Source organism: Myxine glutinosa, chromosome 8, assembly GCF_964187855.1.
Source record: "Myxine glutinosa chromosome 8, kmMyxGlut1.1, whole genome shotgun sequence".
Taxonomy (NCBI): domain Eukaryota; kingdom Metazoa; phylum Chordata; class Myxini; order Myxiniformes; family Myxinidae; genus Myxine; species Myxine glutinosa.
Genome location: NC_136268.1, coordinates 50,895,259 through 50,918,762, shown reverse-complemented (window position 1 = coordinate 50,918,762; position 23,504 = coordinate 50,895,259). Strand labels below are relative to the sequence as shown.

The 23,504-nt window shown below is 43.8% G+C and overlaps 1 protein-coding gene across 2 annotated transcripts in view; it reads left to right on the top strand.

The window, feature by feature from the left end:
- The window catches only part of LOC137432483 (uncharacterized), a 173,478-nt gene that overhangs the window by 49,616 nt on the left and 100,358 nt on the right, over positions 1-23,504 (top strand). The gene's annotated exons all lie outside the window — the stretch shown is intronic.

Genomic DNA, 23,504 nt, shown 5'->3' with positions numbered 1-23,504 from the left:
GCAAAAGAAGACCAGGGGATTGAACTTCATTTTGACAAGATTAGGCCTGAAGGAAGAATATTGCACATCCTGGGAATGAAAGCTATATTGTTTATCCTGGGACGTCTCAAGATCACTGGGAATGAAAGCTAATATTATCCAAGGATTTTTACACTCCGTGGCATCAAGAATGAAAGTGAAGTCACCCACAGTGGTAAAGGGAAAAATAAGTTTGCTGCTGTGTCCATAAACAGCATTTCGTCCAGGGGCCAATACTGATATTTTAACAAATTTGTACCACCCAAGGTCAGCAAACAATTTTGGTATTTTTGTCTTCCTACATGTCTCTAGTTTATATTTTGGTATGATAACTCTGCCTATCTAGTAGCTTAATGATAGTTATCACTCTGTAAACAAACCCACCTCCATATAATCTGGAAGTTGAAATTTAGGGGAGAGGGGTAGCATTTTTGCTTAAAACTTCAGTTCTACTGAACATATTTTGACAAATTATGATTCGTTGTGAAGCTACATCATATATCTACACAACTGTAATCCAATTTACACCTTTAACTATCAGGTGACTTCCTCGGAGGTCAAAAGGTCATGTTTCATTTGCAAAATCGAAAATTTAGCGTGTTTTTGTTTTCAACTGATCTGATTACTATTTCGTGATATGTCGATGCTGAAATTATTTCACAATGTATATATAGGACATTGTGGATGATTTTAATAACCTAGCATTTACAAAACTTCAACAATTAACTTCATATTAACCCTTTTTATGCAAGCATTGTTTCTTCGTTTTCCGAAAAATTTAGTCATTGCCTGTAAACAAACCCACCCCCATAGAAAATGACTGTATATATCATATATTATGAATTCTAGACTATTTTTGGAAAACCAATGAATATGTCTCCAATGTGTTCTATCATTCACATACCCGCAAGCATTGGTATAAAGTTACACATTTATAAGAACATGAGCAGATAAAACAATCATCAGAAAAGAAATAAATAAGTTTTATTATCTCTGTTTCAATAATGTACAAAAATATTCAAATTGTCTAATAAGCCATTGTACTTGTTGTGAACACCATCTAGGTAATGCTCATACATTATAATCTTGTTATTTGAAGTGCGTTTAGACTACAAACAGTTTCTTTCATGTCATTGGGACAAACTTAGTCTGTGTCACAATCGTCCACATCACTATCATTCAGCTCTATTTGTTCTAGTTCATTTGCTTGGTTGCTGCAGGTTTGCAGCTTACACATGTCTGTGCATTTCAGACCATTTCCGAGGCATATGCAGATTGGTAATTTGCATGATCGTACACATGAGCAGGATAGCAGGTCCAACACAGCCTCTGGTGCAGGTGTACCTCGCATCCACTCAATGGCCAGATCCCCATCATGAATCTTCCATCCGTGAGCCATTGGATAGGGTACACTAGGATTGCACTCCAAACACCTCTGCCAGATTGCAACCTGATAGTTTGCTCGTAAGGCATGCATGAAGAGACAATCTTCACAAGGGGGAAGCTGACTGGAGTCTACTTCTCCACGCCTTGCGCAAAACAGCTGGTAGTGAAGCTTGTTGACTTGAGTTGTGTTTGTGGAAGGCAAATACATCCGACATGTTACTTCCTGAAGCTTTCTAAATAGTTCATCAGAGACCTCCCAGGACCTTCCCAACTCTCTGAATGTGTCTTGACAGGTCTTGTTAGTCTTCAGTTGTTTGAACATGGCCGACTTTCCACGCCCAGTGAAAGCACTGACTGTATCACAGCCCGTAAATGAGTGCATTCCAATCAGAGCATCACAGACATTATCTCCTAGTGCATGACTTAGCTTGCTGATGTCAGTGAACCTTGTGTGGTTCTTGGTGCCACATTTCTGGAACATGGGACATGGAATTTTCTTGCTGACTCCAATGGGTTGCTATCTTTATCAAAAACTCTCTTCCTCACTCGCCCTGCACTGCACTCTCTCCACCTCACCCCCAGGAATACCTCTGGCTACGGCTTCCCCTTCGCTCCCACCTCTTGTTCATATGTGTGTTGTACCGTCCACCAAACAGTGATGACTCCATCTACATCTCGCTGTCTGATGATATGGACCAACTTCTATCTACTCATCCCAACTCTCTCTTCCTCATATGTGGTGATTTCAACTGTCATCATGCCAGTTGGCTGGGTGTGGGTACCTCGCTCACCAGCCATGGCTCCTCAGCAAAGGACTTCTGCGACTCACTGGGACTGACACAATCTGTCAATTTCCCGACCCGGATCTCAGTCAACGGAACATCTTCTCTTCTGGACTTGGTTATGACTAACTTCCCTGAAAATGTCTGCTGCTCTTCTTCTGCTCCGATCGGATCATCTGATCATGTCCTTGTTAAAGTGGACATCTCTCTGACCATCCTCAGGGAGCCTGCTCAGCGTCGACGAGTCTGGCATTTCACTCAGGCCAACTGGCACGGTCTTCAAGCAGCCATCAATCATCTGGACTGGTCTCCCATCTCTACCACCTCTGACATCAACTCATCCTGGGAATTCTTCCAAAGTAAATTGCTCTCTCTCATGCACAGATTTATCCCATCTCGTCTTCAGTTGTCATACCCTTCCTCCCGTCCATGGTACACGGAATCTTGTGGTGAGGCTGTTGCCCAGAAACAACTTGCCTTCGTCTCCTGGAAAGCAAATCCAACGGAAGGAAATCTCATTTCCTTTCACAAAGCCCGAAACAAGTGTGTGTCCACCCTCAGGAGAGCCAGGAAACAATATCTCTCCGTTCTCAAGACCGAACTCTCTTATCTGTCTCCCTCTTCCAAATCCTGGTGGCGTCTGGTCAAATCCGTTTCTGGTGTTTGTTCCCCCTCCATCCCCTCCCTTACCTCAAACGGCTACACAGCTGACTCCGCACGTGAAAAAGCTGAATGCCTCAACTCTGTGTTTGCCTCTAAATCTTGTGTCCCAAACCCATCCCTCTCTGTACCCACCATACCCAGTCGTACCCTGCTGCTCCTGGACTCCGTGTCCTTTCCTCCTGACAAGGTGGAAAAGTTCCTGTCAACCCTCGACTCTGATTCTGCAACTGGACTCGACGGCATCAGCCCACGGGTCCTAAAATCCTGCTCTGCTGCTCTATCTCACCCTCTCTCTGTTCTCTTCACCCTCTCTTTTGCTCAAGGTCAACTGCCATCTGCTTGGAAATCAGCCAATATCACCGCTTTGCACAAAAAAGGTGCAAAAACAGATCCTAGCAACTACAGACCAATCAGCCTTCTCCCAATTATCAGCAAAGTCATGGAATCCATCATTGCTTCGGATATGAAATCTTTCCTCTTCTCCAATGGCTTGATCTCTGATCATCAATTTGGTTTCAGACCAGGTCACTCTACTCTGGACATGCTGCTTCTGCTGTCTCAACAATGGATGGAGGTCCTCAATGCCAAACAGGAAATTAGAGCTGTCTCCCTCGACATATCACGTGCCTTCGACACGGTCTGGCACCCCGCTCTGCTCACCAAACTCTCCTCCTTTGGTATCCATGGAAATCTCCACGCATGGCTGGCGGACTTCCTCTCTAGTCGTCGTCAACGTGTGGCCCTGAATGGGTTTCTCTCATCTCCTCTTCCTGTTCAGGCTGGAGTTCCCCAAGGCAGTGTTCTGGGCCCCGTGCTTTTTCTGGTCTTCATCAATGATCTCTCTGACTCTCTCGAAAATCCTCTCTATCTCTTTGCTGATGACTCCACTCTCTGCCGCTCCATTCCTCTTCCCTCAGATCGGCAGTCTGCTGCCTCCTCACTCTCTGAAGACCTGGACAAAATCACAGACTGGTCAAACAAGTGGAACATGTCTTTCAATCCTGACAAATCTCACACTTTTACTATGTCTCTCCGAAAAGATCGACTGGACAACCCTCCCATCTACTTTCTCAACAATCCTCTCCAAGAAGTTCTGTCGCTCAAGATTTTGGGTCTCACTATCTGCCATGATCTTTCTTGGGAAAACCACATTTCCAAGCTGGCCTCCAAAGCCAGTCGCCGACTGGGCATCCTCCGTCGTGCGAAGTCCTTCCTCGGCACACCTGAGATCCTCACCACATACAAGGCTTTCATCCGCAGCTCAATGGAATACTGTTCTCCCCTATGGGCCGGTGCTCCTGCCTCACACCTAGCTCGGCTTCACGCTGTTGAAACCAAAGCTTTCAGAATTATTGGAATCTCCCGCGATGAAGCTATCTCTGAGGGCCTTTCACTCACTCACCGCAAGCAGGTAGGTGGTCTTTCTGTCTTCTACCGACTCCTCTCCGGCCTTGCACCCCCAGCTCTCTCTGTGCTCTGTCCCCCAAATATTCCTCCAGGTCGCACAAGATCTGCCAGCAACCCTCTGATGGTTAAACTGCCGAAATCTCGGCTCTCTGCTCACCTTCACTCTTTCATTCCTCTTTTCTCCCGCCTCTGGAACAAACTCCCTCACTCCCTTCAATCCCACTCCTCCCTCCAGGTCTTTAAAACAGCTGTTCACCACCATCTCTTATCTTCCCCCATCCAAAACCTTGATCTTTTCTACCCCCGCTAATTCACCCCAGATCCACCTTGTTTGAAATTCCAACTTCTTTCCTGGAAGTCCTGGCAGTGTCCATATGTTTTATACCTCTCCCACCGCCCCCTTCCCACGCCCCCCCCCCCAAAGCCCTCGCCCTCTCTCAGATATCTCGATGTCTCCATGTCTCTCGGTCCCTGCTCTCAAATGTTGTGTTTGTGTCCTTCCCCCTCTCTCCCCATCTTGTCTACCACTCCCTATGTTATATGTTTTATGTGTCGGTTTGTCTTTCTGTGTGATTAATGTTCGCTCTTTCACGAGCCTCGATCTTGTATACAAAAAAAAAAAAAAAAAAAAAAAATGCTTATCATCATTACATCTGCATCCTCTGCTGTGACTACTATACCCTTGTAGCCTGATTCAGCTGCATGTAGAGCATGGAGCAGAAGACGGGTGTCTGCTTATTCCTGGGTACTTGATAGCTCCGGAACCTCCTCCCATTGTTCCCTTGTGAGCTTGAAACAGACATCCTCACAGGTAACATACAGATCTTTGTCCTTGATCTTCTCAAGTTGACCTTTCCATTCTTCCACAAAGAACCTGATGAGGTGTGTTTTGTTTTTAGAGCTTCTTTTTTTTCTTTCTTTTTTTCTTTTTGTATACTGAATCGAGGCTCGTGAAAGAGCTGACATTTACTTCACAAACAAATCAACCAGACAAACAAAATATATAAAAAGAGGGAGCGGAAGACAAGAGAAGGGGAAGCACACAAACACTTGAGGGCACACAACATTGTGTGCCCTCAAGTGAGGAAGCTACACAAAAGCTTCCTCCACTGGTGTATATTGTGGCCAGGCGCAATGCTCCTTAGCTCAATACCTGAATCTGTGCCTCTCTTTGCTCTCTCCAGTCCAAATCTTTGATGGACATCTCTCTATATACATCAAAGATAACATCAATGCGTTTGCTCTGACCACCTTCATGGATAACTTGAGCCAATACTGATTCTGCCAGTTGGGAGAACGTTTTGTCTTTCCCCTTCATCTTTTGGACCAGGCACATTCCATCTATCAGTGTGGCTGAAGGTTGAGGGATTATTTCTGCTGGTGAGACATGCTTCTCCAACACCCTGGCAAGAGCAGCCTTGTTGGTCTTACGAAGAGACCCATCAATGTTGGCTAGGGCCCAAGGCAAAGTTCCAAGCGGGTGGGCTAAAACTGCACCCATGTGCAGCTGCCTGCTTTCTGCAACAAGAATCATCTGCCCAAACAGCTTCCTATCAGCCTTGAGGATAACTTCCTTTCTGTTGCCAAGGGTATGTGATTTGCCAATGTCTGAGAATGTTTTCAGCTTCTTCTTTGTAATCCTGTCATGAAACTTTATGGCTGGACTGTCTGACTCCATCCTCGCTTGTTTGAAATCTTCATAAGCGTCTTTACCTATTTGGTGGGCTTCAAATAAGTTTTTAGCAACATCTAGAGGTGCAGCAATGCCTGTCGACAAACTGACAATGTCTTCATGGTCAGGATCGAAAGGACTGATCCAGCTGGACTCCATCATTTCAACAAGTGACTGAATATCAGCTTCATCCTTCCTGATTCTTGGTAATTGTAGATCAGGATGACTAAAGTTGGAGTCATTCTCACCAATCATGTCCCTAAGCTGCCTCAGGTATCTGCTCCTCTACTCGGATGTGAGGTAGTATCTTGTCACAGCTCCTTCATTCAGACTGAAGCCTTTTATTCCGCCAGGGGTTTGTGTATCCCTGTTGACGGTCTCTTCTATTGTTTGATCAACAGGTATACGCCCAAAGGGGTTGTGGCTGCTGATTTGTACTGAAAATCTCCCTTGGGTGAACTTGGTATATACATCCGGATGTTCTACTGGCAGCTGAGTCATAGAGGCATAGTAGTATGGGAGAAACCGGGAATAGTTCACCTTGTCGTAGGCAAAACACCAGGGGATCATCTGTCTGATAGCTGCAAGGTGAAGTTCTGGTGAAGGTCAAGGTCAAGGTGAAGACTGGTGGCATCTCTGAGGGACTCCCGATATTCAAGGAACAGTTCCAGGATACGTGTACATGACTCTGTCTGAAGCAATTTCTGAAATGTTTCCTGGCAAACCTCACTTTTGAAGGTCTCGATAGACTCAAGGGCTTCCTCTAGGTGGTGAAGCTCTCCCGCATGGTTTTGTTCCACCCATGTAAGGAAGCTTTTCCAGACTAGCCGTAACAGGGCTTCGTACACAAGCTTGTGCAATCTAACTGCTCTGTTATATATTCGACCCTCCATGACCCCGGCCACAGAGCCTTCTGCTGGAATGCCTGCCTCCACACAAAGATAACTGAGTCCTGCATCCTGGAATCTCTTGCCTATGATAGACATCAGGTTGCATATTGTGTGGAAGGTCCCCATCCAGATAATTATGTTCTTGAACATCTCCTGCTTCCAAACAATTTCTGCAGCCTTGGAAAACAGAGCCTGATCGAAGACACACACTATCTCTTCAAGTTGTAAGGACTGTATGATGGAGAGTGTTTGCTCTAAAACTTCATTCACTGTGGACATGTCAGTTGCAGGTGCATTGATGGTGGGTAGGTATGTGACTGTGTCCTGGACCACTGTGATGTCATTGTGGATCTGGATATTAAATCCTGTCCAGCTACTGATGGTTTGATTATCAGCAGCTGTGATCCGAGTGATGAGCCAGATAATATTCTTGTGCTTTGCCTGCTGGGTCACATTTGTAGTATCAGTGTCTGCAGTTTCAATCTTGGGTGGTCCAGCTCTCTGTCCAACATTATAAGTTTGGAGTCTAAGTGGAATAGGGGAGATGCTTCTCTTCTTTGACTTAGTTACTGTTGGTAGTGCTGACTGTGGTAAAGGTCTTTCAACTTTCGGTTGGACAGCCATGCCATTCACTCTATGGGATGTACCACCACCACTGAGTGTCTCTTCAAGTCTGTCTATGTTGTCCCATGCAACAGTTGTAAAAACATGGCGATGAGCATTTGGAAGAATTGTATTTTCATCTGCAAGTTCTAGCTTCTGAAGACACAATGCTGTGTCAACCTCCTCCAGGTGTGAGTAAGACACACTGTGGCCAAGTCTATTCATAATCTGTATCAGTTCCTTGTTTCCTGTCAAAGACTTAATGGCAAAAGGGAGAAGAACATGCTTAGGCGGCTTTGTCCTGCCATTTGTGACAGCAAATACCAGATCACTACCAAATGAAGTTACCAGGCGTTGGACTCTTGGTGAAGGATTATCACAATTATTCTCGCCAGTCAGCAGTGTCTCCAGGAATGTAGTAACTGGTTCAGGAATAATGCATTTTTCTGTGTCAGGTGGCCATGTTTGGGGTGCATCTTGCTTCTTGATGCTGTTTCTTAACACCATGGCTGCTTTTGTGATGACATCCTCTTCTGTGACAGCTCTTGCTGTCTGGAGATCCTGTTTTAACTTGTGGGCTTGTTTGACAAGAGCTCCAATTGATATACTGTCTGGATAGACAAGAACCTTGCCCTTCTCATCAGAGACAAAGTGGAGTGATCCAGTGAAAGTACTGTTATGTCTGGGGGTAAAGCAATATCTAGAGCCAGGTAGATCTGTATAGGTAGGTATTCGACTGTCGCGATAGGGAATCTACCTTGTAATTTCTGTTTAGTCCGGTTTGTCTGGTAAGAGTATACCTGTGAACATACCAGGATGTTTGTGTGCTCGGTAGTTAGGGATTAAAGATAAACCCCTGTGCGTCAAACCTGGTAGTCAAACCTTTGTCCCTTCTGGCAATGCACACCAACATAGACATTTAGACAGGCCTTTAGCGCAACATTAAATAATTCCCTTCCCTGATGAGGACTTCGGAAGAGAACAGGCAAAAGGAAACCAGGCCAGGACACCGCCGATGATGGCCGCCGCCAACTACACCTCCGGCAGGCCTAGGAACATCGAGTAGCACGAGCTATCCCCACGCTACGGTCCTGTGATTGGTCAGCGCGCTAGGCGCGAACCTCCAGCCAACGAGTGCGAGAGGCGCGAAGCTGGAAGGTTCGGTGGAAGTCGCTGGTTGGTAGCGCGCCAAGGCTGACGTCACCGACAAGGTTATGCGCGCGTGCCGAACGACATTTTAGGGAGAGCACATCCGGTTCTTGTTTGCGCAGCCCTTCCTTTTGGACATCCGGCGCTTCGTCTTGCACAGCACGCTCCCTTTGTCTTGGCATACCGATCGTGAGTGGAGATCGACCTCGTGTGGTGCTCGCTGGCCTGCGTTGGACGCGTGGTGCTTGGTGCACGGACCTCGTGAGCGGCGAGAGGCTTGGAGCGGGACCTCGTGGGTGCATCGGGGCCGAACGGAGCCGTGTTGGACGGCAGCCAAAGACAAGACGAGGGACAGATAACGCCGCACGCACCATTTTACATTTTACACGACGAGACAATTCTTTTCCTTTAATTCACTCCTGTGTCTGTTGCTGAGTCTGGTGTGCAGGATCCCGATTTAGGACATTTTATTACCGGCGTGTATTTCCCTGTCCCGCGATTCCTTGTAAATAAACCCTTGCATTATTTTCCCTTTCCATTCAAAATCTTGTGTCGTTCGCTTGGGTTAATTCCACAGGTATGCGCTTCCACCGCTTCTTCCTCTTCACTTCTTCTTCCTCCCGCGTTTAATAGTTAAATCCGTGTTCGGTCGTCGCCTCCAATTATATCCGTTTAGGTCCATCCGCGAGCCCTGGTGTTAACCAAAGGGTCCGTGCGATAGTACTCTCCAACTTTCGGCGGATGTGTGTTTTGGTCGATGGCTTAATTTGTGCAATGCCAAGAGATTTCAGGGATTCTTCAAGCTTTGATGTGAGGTCCGTCAATGGAAAAACATCAGGATGTGGCCAAAGGTCATTCCTGATGTACATGATGAGCTGCTCATATGCTTGTTCCACCGCTTTCTCATACTCTTGTTCTTCAAGGTCTTCACTCGTACTAAATGTGGCTGTAGTCTCTTCTTTTGTGTACAATCTATAGCAAGAGTTGTGGTATTGTCCCTCTGCTGCAACAAGGTCTTGACTCACTCCTGCAACAAGGTCTTGACTCACTGCTGCAAGAACTTTTTCATCAAATTTCCTCGTAGCTGCTTCACGAACTTTGGCATCAGCTCTTAACTCCAAACACTGTGTGAGGCATTCTCGTGTATGTGTTCCTGGCAGGTATTTGCTTGAGCTGTTACAGAAGATACATAGCCTTTCGTATACTCTTGAAGTACTTGGTGCATCTCTAGATGATTTTCTTGTGCCAGTATCTTTAGCCTTAACATCAGCACCTTGGTTCTGGATACCACGGTTTGTGATGGCTTCAAGAAGCTTTTTCATAGTGAATACACTGCGACATTTGCGATGATACTGAATCTGTGGTACTTCACTTTCTTCTAGGCCTCTGGCTATCTCCAAGAGTGGAGTGTGTTTTCTTATTTCTACCGCTCTAAGCAGGGTTTTCCAGGATTCAAGACCTTGCAGCGTTGCTAGCTCCGAATCATCGTCGGTGCAATGAATGATGCAGCTCGTTTTTGCACGTTTCTGCGGTGTCGGATCCTGGTCACAAGTTGGTAGATCCATTGTAGATATCTTAGTTCTTCACCAATCTACTGCATATATACACACACCTCTGCAAGGAAAGCAAGGCATAAGACATATTTCATTTAGCATTTACTAGTCACAATATTCTTTTAGTTTCATAATGCTCTATTTAAAGCAGGTTTCACATTTGTACAGACAATGACAAAAAATTTCGGAAATCAAAGAAATAATGCTGCTTGCATAAAAAGGGTTAACATAGGGTTAATTGATGAAATTTTGTGAATGATATGTTATTTTAAATCATCTACAATGTCTTATCTATACATTATGAAATAATTTCAGCATCAACATATCACGAAATAGTAATCAGATCAGTTGAAAAGAAAAACACTCTTGATTTTCGATTTTGCAATTGAAACATGACCTTTTGACCTCTGAGGAAGTCACCTGAAAACTAAAGATGAAAATATAATACAGTTGTGTAGATATATGATGTAGCTTCACAATGAATTATGATTGGTTAAAGTATGTTCAGTAGATCTGAAGTTATAAGCAAAAATGCTACCCCTCTCTCCTAAAATTCAACTTCCAGATTATATGCCGGTGGGTTTGTTTACAGAGTGAAAACGATCATTAAGCTACTAGATAGGCAGGGTTATCATACCAAAATAGAAACTAGAGACATGTAGAAAGACAAAAATACCAAAATTGTTTGCTGACCTTGGGGGGGGGGGGGGGGGGTACCAAAATCTGTATTGGCCCCTGGACTAATTGTCATACGTTGAGAGGACCTATTGGTATTGGAGTTGTGTAAACTGCCCCAGTGGCCTATATCCTGCTGTTGTGCTGAGTCATGATTTACAACCATTAATGGCTATGTGGTTATATAATGGCTATGTAATAATGTAATATTATCCAAGGATTTAGAGACAATTCGTAAAGATAACGAACAGGTTTTGGTTCCTTTCGGTTTTTTGGGGGTTTTTTTTTGTTCGTTTACAAGGGACCAGCCCTATTTATATTCAAGAGTTATCTCACAATTTATCAATCATCCAGTCTTTTTGTATGCAAACTTGCAAGTGGTTTAGGGTTGTAAAATAAATGGAAGATGTTTGAGGAATAAGGATTGGGAGGACAGAGTCAGGGGAGGGAATGAGTTTGTATTTTACATGTGTGGGAGGGATGGGGGAAGGAAGAAGCTTTCAAGTAGGAAGCTTTTGAGGTTGATTGCAAGTTGTGGGGATTGGGGTTTAATATGTGTACAATAATTTTACATCGAAATTTAGGTTAAGATTAAAAAAATAAATACAGATGAATTTAAAAAATAGATTAAGATTTAAAAAAGAAAACAGACAATATTTTACTGCATGAATACGACTCATTCACTGCTCAAAGCCTGGGACCTTGAATTCCATAATATTATAGATACACAGCACCTTCAGAAAGTATTCACACCCTTTGACTTTTTTCACATTTTGTTGTGTTACAGCCTAAATGAAAAATGGTTTAATTTAGATTTTTTGTCTCTGATCTATACATAATACATTGGAATCTCCTGCGATGAAGCTAACTCCGAGGATTCAAAGTTTCATTGAAATCTCCCGCGATGAAGCTAACTCAGAGGGCCTTTCACTTACTCACTGCATTCAGGTTGGTGGTCTTTCCGTCTTCTACCGACTCCTTTCCGGCCTTGCTCCCCCAGCTCTCTGGGCTCTGTCCCCCAAATATTCCTACAGTTCGCACAAGATCTGCCTGCAACCCTCTTATGGTTAAACTGCGAAAATCAAGACTCTCTGCTCACCTTCACTCCTTCATTCCTCTTTTCTCCCACCTCTGGAACAAACTCCCTCACTCTCTTCAATCCCACTCCTCCATCCAGGTCTTTAAAACAGCTGTTCACCACCATCTCTTATCTTCCCCTACCCAAAACCTTGATCTTTTCTACCCCCGCTAATTTCACCCCAAATCCACTTTTTTTAATATACCAACTTCTTTCCTGGAAGTCCTTGCAGTGTGCTTGTGTTTTATACTCCTCCCATCCCCCCCGCACCCTTCCCACTCGTCCTCTCCCCAAGCCCTCTCCCTCCCACAGATCTTCCGATGTCCCTGCTCTCAAATGTTGTGTTTGCGTGCTTCCCCTTCTCTCCCCATCTTATCTACCGCTCCCCTTATTTTGTGTTTTGTGTGTCGGTTTGACTTTTTGTGTGATTAATATTAGCTCTTGCACGAGCCTCGATCTTGTATACAAAAAAAAAATACGCCATAATGTCAGTGGAATTTCTTGTTTCGAATTTTTTTTACAAAATAATTTAAAATGAAAAACAAATGTTTTGAGTCAATAAGTATTCAATCCCTTTGCTATGCCACTCCAAATGAAGCTCAGGTGTAACCATTTTCCTTCGATCATCCTTGAGATGTCTCTACAACTTGATTGGATTCCACCTGTGGCCAATTCAATTGATTGGACTTCATTTAGAAAAAAAACACTTTCCTATACGTGGAGGTCCCACAGTTGATAGTGCATGTCAGAGTAGAAACTCTATCATGGAGTCCAAGAAACTGTCCAAAGAACTCCGAGATAGGACTGTGAGGCGGTATAGAGCTGGGGAAGGGTATAAAACAATTTATAGTGTTGAAAGTTCCTAAGAGCACAGTGAGCTCCTTCATCAGGAAAGGGAAATAATTTGGAACTACCCAGACTCTTCCTAGGGCTGGCCCATCCGACCAAACTGAGCAACCATGCAAAAAGGACCTTGGTCAAGGAGTTGACCAACAACCAAATGACCACTCTGAAAGAACTGCAGAGTTCCTTGGTTGAGATGGGATAACCTACTGGAAGGACAACAGTCTCTGTGGCACTTCAGAAATATAGGCTTTATGGGGGAGTGGCCAGATGAAAGCCATTCCTGAGAAAAAAGCGCATGACAGCACGCCTGGAGTTTGCAAAAAGGCATGAGAAAGACTGAGAGCATGAGGCAAAAGATTCTGTGGTCTGGCGAGACAAATATGGAACTATTTGGCCTGAATGCAAAGCGTTACGTCTGGCGGAAACTGAGCACAGCTCATCACCTATCTAACACCATCTCTACCACGAGGCATGGTATTGGGATCATCATGCTATAGGGATGCTTTTCAGCAGAAAGGACTGGGAAACTTTTAAGGCTAGAGGGAATAATGAATGGAGCCAAATGAAGACGTTCTTGAGGAGAACCTGCTTCAGAGTACAAAATACCTTAAACTGCGGCAAAGATTTACGTTCCAACAGGACAATGACACTGAGCATACAGCCAAAGCAACACTGGAATGGCTTTGGAACAAGAATGTGAAAGTCCTTGAGTAGCCCAGCCAAAGCGTGGACATGAATATCATTGAGAATCTGTGACTTGACGATTGAGAACGATTGTGACTTGACGATTGAGAATTGAGAAAGACTTGACGATTGAGGCTCCCCATCCAACTTGACAGAGCTTGATCAAATCTGCAAAGAAGAATGGGAGAAACCCACCAAATACAGATGTGCAAAGCTGATATAGACATGTCCAAGAAAGGTCAAAGCTGTAGTCGCTGACATAGACATTTATACGAAGTATTGACTCAGGGTGCTGAATACTTGTGTAAATTAGCACGGTTCGGCGATAACCGGTATCATTTTTATATCGAAAAAAAATTGATATGAAAAATCAAATTGGTATACCTCGGACCCCGCTATTCGCGGGGGATACATTCCTGGAAAATGCCACAAATATTGAAATTGCGAATGGCGGGGCATTGTTTCAATGGAAAAAGGGGGGATAAGTTCCCGAGTCACGAAAATCCGCGAATAGAGAGGATCAAACCGCGAATGGTGAGGTAAATCCCGAGAATGTTGACGATAATCCGCAAAGGTCGATGAAAGTCATGGAAATGACGAGACAAATCCCACGAATGTCGGTGATAATCCCGCAAATGGCGAGGCAAATCCTGCGAATGTCGGCGATAATCCTGGAAATAGCGAGGCAAATCCCGCGAATGTTGGCGATGATCCCAGAAATGGCGAGGCAAACCCCACGAATGTCGATGAAAATCCTTGAATGCATGCTGTGCCAGTTTCATTGGGTAAAAGGGAGACAGCTAATTGCACTTATAAATACTGTGGAGGGTTTTCAAATCTGTACAGTAACTCGCGGGGATGATGTGTTATGCAGCTGGTGGAACATCCCGCGAAGCTCGATTATAGTGCGGCTAACATTTGTGGCCGCGAAAGTCATGAAAACGCAAAGCACACAGCAGTGAATGTATAAGCAGGTCATGCTTGCGGCTCGTAGAAGATGTTTTTTTTTCGTATGTACAGCTGCTTTATGCATGGCTGGTGAAAGATGGGTTTTATATGTGTGTCAAGCTAGCGGCTCGTGAATTATTCTTTTGCACCATTGGAAAACCGCGAATTTGCGGAACATGGCCGCGAATAAGAAAAAAAAACCCGCAATTTCACGGGACACTTTTCCTTGAATAGAGAAACAGGTCACATTTTATCTACCGCGAATACGCATGAATACCGTGAATAGCAGAACCGCGAATAGTGGTGTTCGACTGTATTCGCAAAAATATCGGTGTTTGCAACCCTTAAATACCGCACAACTCATACATGATTTTAAAAGCTTTGATGCACTCGGCTACACCTGGAATAGTGGAACATAATAAAACATTGGTCATACTAAACACTGCCCGGAGATGCACGGAGACGCGGTTTTAGCAAATGAACACTTTTCTAGTAGTCGGAACTGCTGTTAAGCTCAATTCTGCAGTTTAAATTTTGGAATTTGGTTCAGGTTAAGAATTTGTGGAGCGTATCGCATTTATTTGATAAACGTGTGCAAAAATTAAATACATTTATGAATACCGCCCGGAGAGTTATATGTGGGTGGAGAGGGGAGATCAGAGGGAGAGGGTTTGGGAGGAGAGATGGGGACACAGTGCCATAGAATGAGAGTTTTCCTTACAACTGTTTACATACACACTATTTCATCTCTGGACTTCATCTGTGCTGATTACTGGTATGGCGATCCGTGATAGCAATAGCAGTACGGTGATCCACGATAGCGATACTCGAATGGCGATCCACGACAGCGATACAGGTACGGCAATCTGCGATAGCGATACTGGTATGGCGATCCGCGATAGCGATACTGGTATGGCGATCCACGATAGCGATACCGTTATGGTGATCCACGACAGCAATACCGGTATGGCGATCTGCAACAGCGATACCGGTACGGCGATTCGCAATAGCGATACTGGCATGGAGATCCGCGATAGCGATACCGGTACGGCGAACCACGACAATGATACCGGTGCGGCGATCCACGATAGGGATACCGGTTTGGCGATCCGCGATGGCGATACTGGTATGGCGCTCCGCAATGGCGATACTGGTATGGCGATCCGCGATAGCGATACTGGTGCAGCGATCCACGATATGGATACTGGTATGGCGATCCGCAATAGCGATACCGGTATGGCGATCCGCGATAGCGATACTGGTATGGCGAACCGCGTTAGCGATACCGGTACGGTGATCCATGACAGCGATACCGGTACGGTGATCCATGGCAGCGATACCGGTACGGCAATCCATGATAGCGATACTGGTACGGTGATCCGCGACAGTGGTACCGGTATGGCGATCTGCGATAGCGATGTCGGTACGACAATCTGCTATGGCGATACCGGTATGGCAATCCGCGATGGTGATCCACGACAGCGGTACCGGTATGGCGATCCACGATACTGGAATGGCGATCCGCGATAGCTGTCGGTACGACAATCTGCTATAGAGATGTCGGTACGACAATCTGCTATAGAGATGCCGGTATGGCGATCCACGACAGCGATACCGGGACGGCGATCCGCAATGGCGATACTGGTATGGCGATCCACGTAAGCTATACTGGTATGGCGATCCACGTCAGCGATACCGGTACGATGATCCGTGATGGCGATTCCGGGACGGTGATAGCGATACCTGCCTGTGCTGATTACCAAATTCTGATCTTGATTTTTTTATTTTTTTTTTGTATACAAGATCGAGGCTCGTGAAAGAGCTACCATTAATCACACAAAGTCAAACCGACACAAACAGACACTTAAAGCACAAAAGAAGGGGAGTGGTTGACAAGATGGGGAGAGAAGGGGAAGGACACAAACACAACGTTTGAGAGCAGGGACATCGAGAGAACTGTGGGAGGGAGAGGGCTTGGGGGGAGGTGGGAGAGGTATAAAACATATGGACACTGCAAGGACTTCCAGGAAATAAGTTGGAATTTCGAAAGAATGTATCTGGGGTGAATTAGCGGGGGTAGATAAGATCAAGGTTTTGGATGGGGGAAGATAAGAGATGGTGGTGAACAGCTGTTTTAAAGACCTGGAGGGAGGAGTGGGATTGAAGGGAGTGGGGGAGTTTGTTCCAGAGGTGGGAGAAAAGAGGAATGAAAGAGTGAAGGTGAGCAGAGAGCCTAGATTTTGGCAGTTTAACCATAAGAGGGTTGCTGGCAGATCTTGTGCGACCTGTAGGAATATTTGGGGGACAGAGCACAGAGAGAGCTGGTGGAGCAAGGCCGGAGAGGAGTCGGTAGAAGATAGCTTTTTAAATAGAAGATTAGAAGATTTAAATAGAAGATTAGAATAGATAGAAGATTTAAAAGTTAAAGCAAATACATTTTTAATACGAGTTGAAGTCGGGGGTAAAATTACCATTCTCATCATGGGGAAGAAAAACCCCATGTGGGAGGGAATACTTTTAGTTGAACAATACATCTTTCAATCGCCCTTAAATCCCTCCATCTATCTATCAATCTGTTGACAATTTTTTTAACTTCAGCTAACCATCCATCGCTGGCCCCTCTCCCTTTAGCTTCCAAACAGTATCGGTAACTCCTCAGTCCTCACAATACTGCCGTTTTGCCGTTCAACCCCCGTAACTTCCATGGGAAACTTCTCTCATCTGAAATCACCCGTTTGTTCCTCCATCTCAATCCTCTCCCCCTCGTCCTTGTCCTCCCAACTCCAACTTCGCACCATCCCCTTCAAACTCCCCCCCCCCCCTCTCCTTTTCATTCCACATCCAAAGCCATCGCCCTACTACCACGTCATCCAGCATGCCCCTACCACTATTATATTCAAAGGATCCCTCAGCATATGCAAATCACTGTGGAATTGAATAGTTTCTTTTCTTCACTGCCATTGGTGCCATCTTTGTTGTCATCGTGGTGCGTGTAAGATAAACAGCAGCTGCTCGCTAGGGAAGGGATCTTCACCAAAATTGAAAGAAGTAGTCCTTGACGCACACCTATCTTGCCCACCACGTATCGTCTGAATCCATCCACAACATTTTCAGACATTGTGCTTTACATACTATATCGCTTTTGTCCCTATCTCTCGATGGTGAAGAATCACTTTAAAAACTCTAATATCCAGATCCAGATCTTCACCAAAATCTAATCTTTTCGTCCTTGACATACACCCAACCTCTCCACTAAATTTCATCCGAATCTGTCCAAAAATTTTGAGATATCCTGCTCACAGACAAACAAACAAGCAAAAAGACGGGCGTGAAAAGATAACCTCCATCCACTTTTGGTGGCGGATGTAAATACAAAAGCAACAGGGTTTGGCTGCAGAGGTAGTCTCACTCATTTCTGAAAGATAAAAAGAGTTTTCAGCGAAAGGTTCTGAAGCGTCTGTACGTTTTCTTCGAGCGGGATGTTTACACCATATGTGCGAGCATTATTCACCTGGAATATACCATCTTGTGTGGGGTTGCAAGAAGAACTTGTACCAGCAGGGTGAATTTAGATGCATTGAGATGGTTTTTCAGACCATGACACCAGGGCTTGATCCAAAATAAAGTTGTCCAACACAAGCTGGTGTTGTCTCTTTTCGACGCGTTGCCATATAGGTCCACAGACACGGAATTGTTTTTGATGTACTCATTTTGGTTAAAAGCAATAAACTTTTAAAGCGCTAAAATCAATAAACAAAGAACTGAACGTGGTTTTTAATTCTAATAATTTTTTCAGCTGTTACAGTTAAAAAAAAGTGAACTTGTCAGGGTACTGCCCATTAAAATAGTAATGGTCATGATGTCATCTGTGTGGCGTAATCATAGGCAAGATTGTCTGACCAAGAATCCTCTGATAGTCAAAATTATTATAAACACTGCCCACAGCAAAACTATCCTCGAGATGACGTAGCGGGTCACGTGGGTAATAAAATTGCGTGGGTAATAATAAAATGGACGTTAAAAGAGCATCTCGTCTCGCTGAATTAATTGGTTGACGTTAAAGATCCCACGGTTCCTTTGCGAAGAGTATGCGTGCTATCGCTGGCACCATGGCCACTTCCAAATTCCTGCCTAAACCTGAGTTGCATGTCAGGCCTGGCCAGCCGATTCGTGAAAGACTTGGGCCAAGCTTTCCCCAGCCAACCCCGCAATAATGTGGGAATAATTGTGGTTGTTAAAGAAGACTACGATTTGTGGACAGTCCTGAAACTTCAGTTATCTGTCTTTTTTTTTCACACTGCGGTCAGGTGGTTCTCACATTGACTCGCTGTTCTCGATTGTTGTTTTTAAATCGATAGAATGTTCTCCCAGAGCCCAGTAATCTTCCCTCATTTGTAAGAATCACCACCTTGGGTATGCTGGTTGGCTGCCTGAAAAATTGTTGGCAACTTACTGAATAACACAAAAGGTTGTCACCCATTTCCACCTTTTAAACCTGCATTAGCAACACAGATTAATGTAACGGACTGCACCTGTAACATCTGCAACAAAGTGTGGCCATCTCCATGGTATGTACATGAAAGGGATGATGTGTGGACATTTTGCCAAAACTTGTGATAGACACTGCCAATTGATAAAAACGACTTTAACCTTCTGAAATGGGTAACCACCGAGATTTAAAAAATAATTTAATACATTTTGACATCAGTATTTTCATCTCGTTAAAAGATCATTGGTTAAGAGTGTGCGCTTACCTTATCCTGTAAAAGTAGTTTATTACCTCCAGGGGGCGATGTAACTCTTTCTGCACGAATTGGAGAATTATATTGGAATCGTCATTACTTCCCACAAGTTACCTGACAGTTTGATCTGCCATTAAGGCAGTGTAACTTTGGCAATGTATAACGTCGCAAACATAATTTTGGTGATAACATGGTGTTGCAATTCTGAACTGTGCATCATTGAATTCCTCCCCCCATACCCCCCCTCCCCCCTCCCCTAATGTTCTCAGCAACCGTTGGTCCGATTGACACAAAATTTTTACCAAGTGATTGATTGGCTAGACATGTAGAATTTTTACTGCTAATAATGACGTCATAGGTCATGTGGTATGGGCACCATCTTGGAAAACACCTTCAACTTTGCTCCTCTATAATCTCCGAAACGGCTCAATGGAAAAAATTGAGTCATGGCTCATTCTAAAGAACTCTTCAATGGGACCAAAAAACATGTTTATTTAGAATATTAAAAGTGCTAACTTTACGAAGTTAAAATTCGACAAATAGACCCCTTGATGCCACGAATATGATTTTTTTTCATGACCTTCGTGAAAAAAATTCAGAATGCAAAAAATTTCGACGTCATACGTCACATTGTTCGGCCGCCTTATTGTTTTTCTTGAAAAATGCTAAAACCCGTTTTTATACGCAACGGCTGAACCTATCGAGCCCAAACTTTGCCTGCAGAATCGCATGCCCATGACGAACAAATAGTTTCCACATGATGACGTCGTACGTCACATCGTTTAGGAGTTATGACGTTTTTAAGCATAAACTTTAAATCTTATCTCTTCCCTAATTTCTGAAGATATCGAGTGCAAACTTTACACAAACGCTTCCCATGTGGGGAAGTTAAAACGTTACTTGGGAAGTTTCCGTAAGTCACATGCTTTGGCTGCAATAACTAAACCACCTTTAGAGGCCATTTTTCCCCGCAAACGGGGGTTGGCCTTTTTCGGGAACCGTGGTTGTTGTTGTTTTTCGGTCCCCTTTGGCTGCAATAATTGAACGAAAATCTAAAAAAGCTTCTATGTCTTGAACCGCTGCATTGATCGACTTGAAACTTTAATGTAATGTAGCTCTAATCAAGGGGAATAAGTGTTTAAAATTTCAACATGATTGGTTGTATGGTCTGGAAGCGAGAATTCGTTATTGTTGAAAGAAGAAGAAACGCAACACCTTTTTTTTTTTCTGAGGCCATGTAACTGATTGGTTTCCTGCGTCGCAGCTTCGCATACCCGTGGTAATTTCGAGAGATAAGAACACGAGGAGAAAAATAAGGTAAGTTGGAAGTTTGTGGGATTTATAGTTTTTAAGTTATCGTCGAATAAAGAAATCGTGCCTTTGCTGAGAAATCAGCAAAATCAGCAAAATCAGCCTAAAGAAATCGCCCCTTAATTTTCTCTTGGCGCAATTCATGCAGGCTGGCCGTACGGGCTTGTTTCAGCTCGGATTTGAATTTGGTTTTGGATTTGGTAGTGGCTCAAGGGTGTTAACACCTGACCACCACAAACCCGGGTCAAATCGGATATAATTTGGTCATGTTATCTCAGGTCGCGAGGGGGAATTATATAATGCTGTACACTTGGTGCAATTCATGCAGGCGGCCTGTACGGGCTCATTTCAACTCGGAATTAAATTTGGCTTTCGGATTTGGTCGTCGCCAGGGTATACTCACACTCGACCAAAACAAATTTAGCAAAATTCCGACTATATTTGACAAATATGACACTCATTTTATATGAAGAACCCCCAAGTGTGTGTGTGTGTGTGTGTGTGTGTGTGTGTGTGTGTGTGTGTGTGTGTGTGTGTGTGTGTGTGTGTGTGTGTGTGTGTGTGTGTGTGTTTGTGTGTGTGTGTGTGTGTGTTTGTGTGTTTGTGTATGAAATTAGCATTCGATTTATTTCAAAAGTATTTATATTATATTTCTATTGTATATATTTATTTCGATTCGTCGAAAGCGGGAAGGTGGAGGAAACCGGTCATCACTGCCAGCAGTTATAAAGTGGCAGTTCTCGTTACCCTGCGCGCGCGAAGCGAAAAGCGTGGTTAAACATTCAGTTATGTACGTACGTGTGCCATACGTGGCTGCATTTTATAAATTCATTTTCTCGGCAACCGTTGGTCCGATTGACATGAAATTTTCACCATAGGAGCGCATCCTCCTGTAGAATATTTTAATGATAATCATGACGTCATAGGTCATGTGGTACAGGCGCCATCTTGGAAAAGCCGAAAAATGTTGCACCTCTATCTCCAAAACCTCTGCATGGAAAAAATAGAAACATGGCTCATTGTAAAGAACTCCACATGGGGAATAGGTGTTGTTAACGATGACGTCATTGGTGCCATAATTATGACGTCATAATTCGAAAGGGACAATACTTAGTCTGATCAGTTTGAAATGTATTGAGCGTGATCTATGCAACAATTATATTAGAGAATATAAATTTATGATGTCATCACTCACGTGGTCTGGCAGCCATATTGGATCAAAGAAAAAAATGTTCAAAAACAAAAGAGTTGGCTCGCAACAAGTTGACTGCGTGGGGTAAGTATTCTATGGATACCATCTCGTTTTATTTATTGTCTTTATACAGATTGATAGTCTCATTAAAGAGCTCACCCACAGCAGATGTAAGGTTCATAAGTTGTGCTGAACATTTGGGTACGCTGGCTGGCTTCTTGAAAGGAAAACAGTAGGAAAGGTTGAAAAGCCGAATGCTCCAATATATAATCATTTTTGAGACTAAATAAGAAGATGATGAACTGCAATGACCTTGAAAGGTGAATTTGGATGGGCACAAGCTGACAATTCTGGAAGAAGAGGGGGATTTAATTTCGGAGTAAAGCTTTGGGAGAGTATTCACCTCCGCCAACTTCGGTTATGTTTTCACCCCTGTCTGTCTGTTTGTTTGTGAGCAGGATATCTCAAAGTTGTGGATGGATTCAGAAGAAAATTGGTGGACCGGTTGGGTGTATGACAAGGTCGACATGATTAGATTTTGGTGAAGATCTGGATCCGGATCCGATAATTTTTTAAGTGATTCTTCACCATTGAGAGATCGGGCCAACAACAATATATAGCATGATATCTCAAGAAGTTGTGGATGGATTCGGATGAAGCTTGGTGGACAGGTTGGGTGGTGACGAGGACGAATTTATTCGATTTTTGGTGAAAATCCGGATCCGAGAATTTTGTGATTTTTCAATATTGAGTGGTCGGGCTGAAAACGATATATTACACAATATCTCATAGTTGTGGACTGATTCCGACGAAGCTTGGTGTACATATTGGGTGTGTGACAAGGATGAATCGATTTAGCTTTTGGTGAAGATCTGATTACGGATACGAGATTTTTTTTAATTTTTTTTTTTAAGTGATTCTTCACCATTGAGAGATAGGGCCAAAACGGCATACAGCACGATATTAAAAAAAGTTGTGGACCAGTTATGACAAAACTTGGTGGATGAGTTACTTAGGTGATGAGTAGAAGCCGATTCGATTTTGGTTCAGATCCAGATCTGACCTATTAGTGTGATCCAGAACGTAAACTGTTCAGCCTAGCGGAGGTATGCACTCTACCGAGGGCCTTTTTAGTTTAATATTGGCAGTGGGTTGTTCAGTGAATCCTTACAATTTGTGATAATCACAATAATTATATATGGAGGTGTTGTAATTACTTATGCACACTGCACAGTGATTGTTATTTGGGGACTTTTGTATTAAGCTATAGTGATAAGGGTACTCGTGCCTTAAAACTGTCCTAACTCTCATCTCATATTTACCCTCAAGCAATAGCCCCTGGTCCTGTCACTGTCCACTCTGCAGAAAAACTCCAATGTACCTTTTTTTTCCCCATCCTTCATTGTCTTAAACATCTCAATAAGATTCCCTCACAATAGCCTCCTTTCCCATGTAAGATCCTGTATCCTTCAAAAGTTCCTCATAACTTAGTCTAGCCAGCCCTGGAATTAATTTAGTAGCTCGATACTGTCTGTACCCTCTCTATGGCAGCTATATCCCTCTTCAGATGTGGTGACCAAAACTATACACAATATTATATGAGGCCTCACAAAATTCCTATGCAGTGTTAATACAACTTGATTTCCAATTTATCCCTCTACGAATACAACCCAAAACCCTGTTAGCTTTACGTTTAGCTGCCTGGTACTGTGCTGTCTGCTTAACCCCCAAATCCATTACCATCCCTAGAACCTTCCCTGTGTGGCACCTCCAAGACGACCGACCCCATGCATCATGTAATTCCTATTTTCATTTTTTGTACCCATCCCAGCACCTTACATTTGTTTAGGTTAAACTACAATCTGCCAATCTTCAATTTGCTCAATCTCTACAAATATCAATGCT